The sequence below is a fragment of the Pongo abelii genome, chromosome 3 (genome assembly GCF_028885655.2).
Source record: "Pongo abelii isolate AG06213 chromosome 3, NHGRI_mPonAbe1-v2.0_pri, whole genome shotgun sequence".
NCBI lineage: Eukaryota > Metazoa > Chordata > Mammalia > Primates > Hominidae > Pongo > Pongo abelii.
This window is the reverse complement of record NC_071988.2, coordinates 109189470-109199015: the sequence shown is the minus strand read 5'-3', so window position 1 is coordinate 109199015 and position 9546 is coordinate 109189470. Positions and strand designations below refer to the sequence as shown.

The 9546-nt window shown below is 37.0% G+C and overlaps 1 pseudogene; it reads left to right on the top strand.

The window, feature by feature from the left end:
- Positions 1–8745: 8745 nt before the first annotated feature.
- Positions 8746–9220, top strand: LOC100462447 (coiled-coil-helix-coiled-coil-helix domain-containing protein 2-like; annotated as a pseudogene).
- Positions 9221–9546: the final 326 nt, after the last annotated feature.

Below are 9546 nucleotides of genomic sequence, written 5' to 3'. Positions count from 1 at the left end.
CCCAATTAGATTCTTTGGATAAGTCATCTTTTCTTTCATAGACGTTACTTGGAAAATACAGACTCATAAAAAGAGAAGTTGGATACATTCTTTCAATTTAATTCAACCCCATAGATTTAGTTTAATTTACCAAACCTTGAATTATACAGCTTTTCACTGAGCCATACTATGATATAGGATATGAGAAGAAAAACAAAAAAAAAATGATTTCTATCTAAAAATTTCACAATTGTGCAAGGCAGATAGACATATAGCCATGGGATACAGTAACCTTAAATTATAGAGCTTTTCACTGAGCCATACCATGATATAGAATATGAGAAGAAAAACAAAAAAAATATGGTTTCTATCTAAAAATTTAACAGTTGTGCAAGGCAGATAGACACATAGCCATGGGATACAGTAACAAATATCTACAAGGTTCCGAGGCGCTATGGAATGAGAGAGATTTACTACTAATTGGCAAAAAAGCAGTGGAGCTGGGCCCTTACACAAGAGTAGGAGTTTGCTAGCTTGTCAAGAAGGAGAGGTTGTCAAGAAGGAGGAGAGAAACATTATTAGGAATGTGTTCAAAGGTTATAAAGACATATGAAACCACATAACAACATCATCCTGTATTTACTGAGCAAGGGCTCACATGCAAATTCTTCACCTGCACTATTTCTCTCATTCTTCATACACATAGAAAACAATTCTTCGAGATTATTCCCATTACAGAGGTGAGGTATATGAGACACAGTGCTGGTAAGTATGCCTTGTATTGCACAACTAGTAAATGAGGAAATTCAAGGATCAAAGTCAAGTACGTCTAATTTTAGAGCCCACACTTCTAATCACTACATATTCTTGCTGGTAGACCCAGAAAACTTCAATAATTCAATAGACTGGAATATTGTAAGTGAAAGTAGTGACACATGAGGTTGGTCAGATAGGCAAAGCCAGATGATGGAGGGACCTGTCTGTCACACTAAGGATTATGAACTCCATCATGAAAACTGAGAAAAATAACATATTCAGATTTTCGGTTGGAAAAATCTTTTGTTAACAAGGCAGCAGTGACCGAAGAAGGCAAGATTGTTATGGAGAAGGGCAGCTTACAAAGGCTAATCGTAGTGGTCCAATAAATCAACAATAAAGTCTGAAATAATGCAGTGACAGTGAGAGTGGTGAGGAGGGAACAAATGAGAGCGATGTTAAATAGATACAGTCAGTAGGACTTAGTAGAAGTAAGAGAGGTGGAGAAGCCTAGGATGACTTCTGGATTTCTGGTTTGGATAATTTTGTGAATGGTGCAACCATGTCTTATGCAATGCTGAATAGACCACTGGCTATGTTCTAGTCACTTAGCAAGCTTTTTTTGATAGTAACATGATATGATGAAAGAGGTAGAGACTGAGACTCAAAAGTCTGAGGTTTCAATCTTGACTCTTCCACTAACTTGACTCTACCTCTTAACCATTCTGAGACTTCAGTTTAAACCATCTTTAAAAAATAAGGGAGTTTTCACCAAAAAGAAGAAACCAGCCATTACATGTACCTTCACACTCATGGAGCATTCTGACCAAATAAATGAACTTGAATCTGATCAGGCCTCTATATCTACCAGGTTAGAGGAAATACAAGGATAGACAAACATGTAAAATAAGACCATTGAGATGCATTCAGGGAAATCCAGAACATGGGAAACTTTATTAGATGCATTACTTCATTTCTTCAATAAAATGGAAGGAAAAATAAAAAAGAAGGAAAGGGAAACTCAAATTATAAAGACTTTAGAGACATTTCTAAAGTAATTATGAAAGAATTGGAGAAATGTTGAATGCTGATCAGCATTTTATAGTATTAAGGAATGATTTGTTATTATTAAGGAATTATATTGGTATTAAGTAATTAAATAAGTATATAATTATGTATAGATTAGTATTAAGGAATAGTATCATCACACCTAAAACTGATGTGATGATATTATTATTATTGTTATTTGGTTTTAAAAAGAATTCTTGTTTTTCAGTGATAAAATAGTTATCTGAGAGTGGAGAAATGATTAAACAAGATTGGCCATAAAATGATAATTGTCAAATTGTTGATGAATTAATGGTAAGTCATGATATTTATCTCCACTTTTGTATATGTTTGAAATGATCTATAAATAGTTTTTTAAGGAAATGATAGAACTATTATAGGTGACCTCTAAGACTGTTTCAATTTATAATATACTGTGATACGTTATTTTCAATACATCATTAACGCTAGCAAACCTTTTCCAACAGTCGTCTAGCTACTAAATTGGTTAGATTTATTCATATATGCTTATTAAAGCATTTTTTTCTAAGGAATAGTAGTATCACAGTAAGAATCACAGATCCTTACTAACTTTGCTATTTCTATAATCAGGACTGTCCCAACAACACTTTTTACTGCAGTTCTCATGATCATATCATTCTTCTTCATTTAAACAGGTTATAAATCGATTCTCTTAGATGGTATGTGAACATAGATTCATTTCATTGGCCCACCATGACCAGCTGCTCTGTAAGATGAATCCATTCTGGCAAAACCCCACACTCACTGTAAAGTACCTGCCACATATACTCAGTTGTCAAATCCTATTAATACCACTTTCATGTTTCCTTTAGAATCCAACCTTCTCCCTTCTTTCTTGTCAGTTCTGTCTTTGTTCAAGTTCTCATTACTACTTTCCAGGCTACAGTAGTAATATTCTAATCCCAGGCACTTGTTTATTTCCCCTTACAATCAATTCTTTGGCTATAGGATTTGGAATCAAATATTAAAATCTTAGTGCTGTCTTTTGCTAGCTTTTATTTTTTAAATTTTCAAACTTTATCAAATTTTATTTTATCTTGGAAAGAACACTTAACATGAGATCTACTGTCTCAAATTTTTAAGTGTACAATACAATACTGTTCGGTATAGGCACGATATTATACAGCAGATCTCAAGAACTTCAGCACTTCACATAAGTGAGAGTTTACGCCTATTGATTAGCAACTTCTCATTTTCCTTTTCCACTAGCTCTGGACAACCACCATGTGACTCTTTGATTCCATGAGTTTGACTATGTTAAATATCTCATACAAATGGAATTATGCCATGTTTGTTCTTCTGTGATTGGCTTATTTCACTTAGCATAATGTCCCCAAAGTTCATCCATGTTGCCTCATATTTCAGACTTTCCCTCTTTTTTAAGGTTGAATAATATTCCATTGTATGCATATACCACATTTTCTTTATCCATTTATTCATTGACGGACATTTAGGTTGTTTCCATATCGAGCTATTGTGAATAGTGCTGCAACAAACATGGGGTGCTAGTGTCTCTTTGAGACTGGATTCAGATTCATTTGGGTAAGTACCCAGAAGTAGGGTTGCTGTATCATATACAGACAATCCCCAACTTACAATGGTTTATGACTTTTTTGACGTTACAATAGAGTGAAAGTGATACATATTCAATAGAAATCATACTTTGAGCACCCATACAGCCCTTCTGTTTTTCACTTTCAGTACAGTATTCAATAAATTACATGAGATATTCAACACTTTATTATAAAATAGTCTGTATGTTAGATGATTTTGCCTAACTATAGGTTAATGTAAGTGTCCTGAGCACATTTAAGGTAGGCTAGGCCAAGCTGTGATGTTCAGTATTAAATGCATTTTTGACTTAATGATATTTTCTACTTACAATGGGTTTATCAGGATATAACCCCATCATAAGGTGAGGAACATCTGTAGTTCTATTTTTAATTTTTTGAGGAAACTTTATTCTATTTTCTGCAGCAGCTGCAACATTTTGCATTCCCACCAACAATGTACAAGGATTGCAGTTTCTCCACATCCTTGCCAACACTTGTACTTTTTGTTTTTATAATGGCCATCCTAACTGGTATGAGGTGCTATCTCACTGTGGTTTTTATTTGCAATTTCCTGATGATAAGAGACATTGAGTATCTTTTTATACATGTGGACTTATTTGTCCACATGTATAAAATGTATGTCTTATTTGCTGAAATGTCTATTTAAGTCTTCACCCAATTTTAATTGAATCATTAGGTTTTTAAAATTGATTTGTAGGAGTTTAAACATATATTTTGGAAATTAACCACTTATTAGATACACGGTTTGCAAATAGTTTCTCCCATTTCATAGTCTGCCTTCTTGCTAGCTTTTGACTTTGGGCAAAGCTCCCTCAATCTAAAAATATCTAGACCCTAGCTCCCTTTCCAAACTCATTTAGTCTTCCTTGCTTGCTAGAATACATTTCAAGATGCCTTATATAAGACTCATGAATAGCCAAGACTGAAAAAGGAGATAAATACTTTTCAAACATATTTTCATGTAAAGTCTCTTTGCAGCTCTTATTTGAAAGCTTAAGAAGCTAGAATTTTTTGGATTCTAGCTTAGAATGACATAATTTTTATGTCCAAATTTTATATGATGAAATTTTTCTATCAGAAAATTTTAAAATATTGGCTATGCCAACATTATATTTATCTCTAAACTCTCTGCTATTTCTTTCATATCCTCTACATCCAGCTTGCTCTCTGAAACCAAAAGGTAGTATCTAGTTTGGGCACCAACCCTCACCTTTACAGTATTCTGCTGAGCTGTCTGGACATTACCATAATTACTGTTTAATCCTCCATCGCTAGACCCTTTGACAGGCAATCTAAGAAAATTTCATGCCCCTTTAACCTCCTAATTTCCAGTATGCATTCTGCCTTCCATCCAGCCTTATCTACTCAAACTTTGCCTAGTTTCCATCACTAAGTATCTAGATCTATGACTTTATACAATCAGTCAACTACTGTTATTTATTGAGGGCTTGTAAGTCTGAGTGGTGAGGGATAAAAGAGACAGGTTTCATCCTGGGAACTTAAAGGAATCACAGCTCTACCTCTTCTCTTTTGTCCCAGGCCTCCCCTGTTTATGTGAAGGTCAAGTAGTGCTCTTCCTAACTCCACCCAATTTCCCAGCAAAACCTTCATGTATTCCGTAAGCCAGAAATAACAAATACCAAACTTGTACCTACTATAGATGCTTATTTAAGACCATCATGTTCTCTTACTATAATATTGTGTCCTTATGCGGTGGTAGTGGTGGTGGATATGTGTGTCCACGTCATCGGTTTTTTATTGTGATTTACTGAAGGGCAAGGATTGCATCTGTTTAAATTGCTTTATACGGAGTCAGGGAAACCACATCTATGGTTATTTACATGAGACTAGAAGTTCTCATAGAATTTGACATCAGGTGAATTAGTAAGATGTCTCAATTGTGTCCTTGCCCTTTCTAAAAGAGAGGTCGAAGTTTAACACACAACACTGTTTGCAGATGATAGATCTGAGGGCAGAGTACTTACAGACTCTTCTCTTGATGTGATTCCTGTAGCCAAAGGAAAGCTCTTGAATTCATTTTTCTCCTTCCCAATCTTCATTATTCAAGATTTAGGAATCTTGAATAAGCGAATGAAGGTAAAATCTTGCTGGATCTATCTGTAGCCTTCCCAGGCAACTTTCTCTCCCAACTGTATTACCAATTTCTCCCTATTGGCTCTTTTTCATTGGCATTTAATTTTCAAGTCTCTTCCATAAAACAAAGAAACAAAAACACTATCTTGCTCATACACATTTACACCTAGTTTCTCATAGAGCTCTTGCTTTCTTTTCACAGCCAAGCTTCTAGAAACTTGCCAACATTTGATGACTTAATTTCTTCATCATCTACTCACTCCTCAACCTACTGCAATATCACCTTTGCCTCCACAACTCTGGAAACAGGTACCAATGACTTCTTTCTTGTTAATCTATGAGTTCTTGCTTGTTAACTGGAATGGACACTTTTCAGTCACTTTCCTACATGGTTTCTATGGCAGTTCACACCGCCAACTGTTTCATCCTCTTTCAAAAGCTCTACCTTTCCACCATACCCATGATACTGCACGGTCTGATTTTCCTCCTCCCTCCCTTCGTGCTACTTCTCAGGTGCTCCTATGTGCTGTTCTTTCTTTGTGTTCTGATGTTCACATTTTCAGGGCTCTGTCCTTGTCCATTTCCTCTTCTTATTCTGCAGTCTCTTTGGATGACTCCTCTCATTCTCGTGGCTTCAGTTACACATCTGTTACTTTAATACAGATTTTCCTCTTTTGCTTCAGGGTCACATATCAAACTTATAATGGAAATCTCCACTTGCAAGTTCCAAAATTATCTCAAATTCCCAACTATCTTTTTTCCTGTATTCTTTGTCCATTTGGTCAAGCTAGAAGTATGATTTTCATCCTAATCACCTACCTGTTCCTTAACCCTACCTGCTCAATGTAGGCCTGTCCATTCCTGTCAACTCTACACCCCTCGAATCTTACTACTATCTATATTACTACTGCTGTTATCTTATTTGAGGCCACTATTGCCTCATCTGGCTTAATACAAGAGCCTCTTTATTGTCTTCCCTTCAATCCATTTTTCGCACTGTGGCCAAAGCAAACTTTCTAAAATACCACTAATATATTTTAAATTTCTGTTTAAAGTCTTCCATGACTGGGATACACTCAGGATACAATATCAGCTTCTCAGAGTTTCCTAGAAAGCCCTTCATAATCTGACTCTTACATATAATTCCAGGCCCACCCCTTTTACATCTGTCCCTCACAGTAATCTCAGTCATTTAAAAATATTTCACTTCTTTCTTTGCACCTCGCGTCTTTTTCTCAGGGTCTCTGCACATCCTACCTTTGTCTGTCTAACTCTGGTCTGTCCTTCAGGACTCAGTTCTGAAGCCACATCCTGCAGGAAGCCTGCCCCTATTCCCATCTCAACCATGGCTGGATCTACCTCTCCATACGTTTCCATAGCACCCCTGTGGTGGTGCCGAACCTTCTCTACTGTGGCTGGTCGCCTCTCTCTCATACCCTCTAGATTATGAGTTGCTGAGAATAGGAACAATCTTTTATCTGTCATTATATCTCCAGCCACAGTGCCTGAAGTATCTCCACACAGTGCCTGAAGTAGGGCATGTATTCAATAAATATTCTTGAAATAATGCCTAATAAATAATGAATAGAAGACCATCTATTCCAGTGTTTCTGAACCATTTTTTTCATTATTGTTATGCTAAAGAGCAAAATTTAATTTAATTTAAAGTCTCCTTATGGAGAGAAATTAAATACCAAGAGGTGGACAACTCCTTTGCAGATAAGTTGGTAGAGCTCAGCAGAGCCCAGAGCACCAGGGTACATTATTTTTCTTGAAGACCTCGAAAGTCTTGCCAAGAACTAGTAGAACAGACAGAGGCACTGAAAGCCTTAACTTTATGGCAGGCTTTGGCCAGTAAACAAAAACTACTCTGAAGGTAGACACATGTGCTTTGAAATGGTTATCTTCCTAATATCATGAGAAAAAAATAGAAAATTTCAGTTATTTTTGTTGTGCTCTGATTTGCTATTCATTTGGTTTTTCTGTGCAAATTCATTATTGTTTCTAGATTTTTGTATGACATGATGATAAACAATGAAATTGGCTTATAGTCTCAAAAAAAAGGAATAAGATTTTGTTGGATAGGGGTGAGCTTTGGAGGGCTATAAACAATTGTAATATCTAAGATTTTTTTGTACTCCTAAGAACCATTCCCCAATGGGACAATATTATTTTCTTTGAGAATGCAGGTCTATTAGTATTGCTTTTTGCTCTGAGAGATTAAATAAGAAGCTCGTAGCTCATCTGTAGGAACAATATTGGTAGCCATTATAGAATGTGTTTTCTGAATAGGTTTGTGGCCAACGAAATTAAAGACATATTTTAAAATGTGTAAAATTTTTTAAACCTCTCTTTCTTGCCACATTTATACTCAAGGTATCTTAGTCAGTTTAGGCTGTGATAGCAGAATTCCATAGACTGGGTGGTTTAAACAACACACATTTATTTCTCAGAGTTCTGGAAGCTGGGAAATCTAAGAGTAAGGAGATGGCAGATCTGTGTCTGGTGAGGGCCCTCCTCCTGGTTTGCAAGTGTCTGCCTTCTTCCTGTATCCTCACATAGTGAGAAACGGATCTCTTCTCTCTTCCTACTTTTATGAAGGCATTAATCCCACCATGAGGCCCCATCCCATGACCTAACCTAATTCTAATTAACTCCCAAAGACTCCACCTCCAAATATCATTACATTGGAGATTAGGGTTTCAACATATGGATTTTGGTGGGGACACAGCATTCAGTCCAGAGCAAGGGGCTCACTCTCATTTGACTCAAACTGAACCGCTTAACAAAATAGGATGAATGACTCTAAATCAACCGAAAAGAGAAATGTTATTTTAATCATACACAATATTCATCTAAACAAGCTACAAGGTTTCTACCTAAAATTAGCCTTCAGGGAGGAGGAATTTGCCTTGCAAATTGTCTCACGTATTATGGGATACTCGTTGACTTCCTTTATATTGAACAATTAGTTTAGGCCAAACTCTAGATTCTGATCTATTGCTTTATCTCTTTCAACCACTATACAAGCATAAGCAGTAGTATCTCTGGTTTTTCACTCTCTAGTAAATGCTGTACCTAAAATTGCCAAAACAAAAGGCTAATCAAATACATCTGTGATTTTACCAATGATAAATGTGGCATTAAAAAATTTTTTTTTGGCTTTTCGTCTTCAGCTCTCCTTCTTCTCAGAAACCCCTGGGTTCTTCACAGATTTTCGCACATCCGGACGCTGAGCCACCCCGCACCTAGGATGCTACGTGGAAGACGAAGCTGCGCCTCCCACATGGCCCCTCTGGCCAGCCGGGCACCTCAGATGAGAACTGCACACAGGCCCACAGCAGCAGCTCCACCGCCAGCAGCAGCACCCTCTCTGCAGTTGGCTCTCCTGCTGCTGTTCCCCGGCAGCCAGGTCCGATGCCCAGATGGCAACCATGGCAGTTGGCATGGCTGTGGGCTCTGCTGTGGGGCACACATTAGGTCATGCCATCGCTGGAGGCTTCCATGGAGGAAGTAATGCTGAGCCTGCAAGGCCCGACATCACTTATCAGGAGCCTCAGGCAACCCAGCCGGCACAGGGGCAGGCTTACTTATATGAGATAAAGCCGTTTTTGGAATATGCCCAGAACCTGAGTGACATAAATCTCTGTAAGAGTTTCGATGAGGTGCTGAAACAGTGCAGACTTGCAAAAGAATTGGCCAAAGAAATGGAAAATTGGCTGTTATGACCAAGTTAGTTAAGTATAAAAATATAATTGTTAGTGAAGATATAAAGTGTAAAACCATCAGTTAAACCCTTTCTGTGTCATTCATAGCTTCCTTGCTTCATAATTGAAATGGAAGAGAGTGTTCTTACTTTGTAGAATTTTATTAAGGTGGGGTATACTTTGGGGCTGGGCAAATGTTTGTGTGGCCTCCTTCTACCAGCTACTATGATTTTATTCTTTGTGAGTTAATTAGAATAAAGTGATTTTCTTCCAAAATTTTTGTTCCTGGAAACATCTTGTCATAATAATCTGAGCGTGTGCATTCTCAAAGTTTTTAATATTTTCAT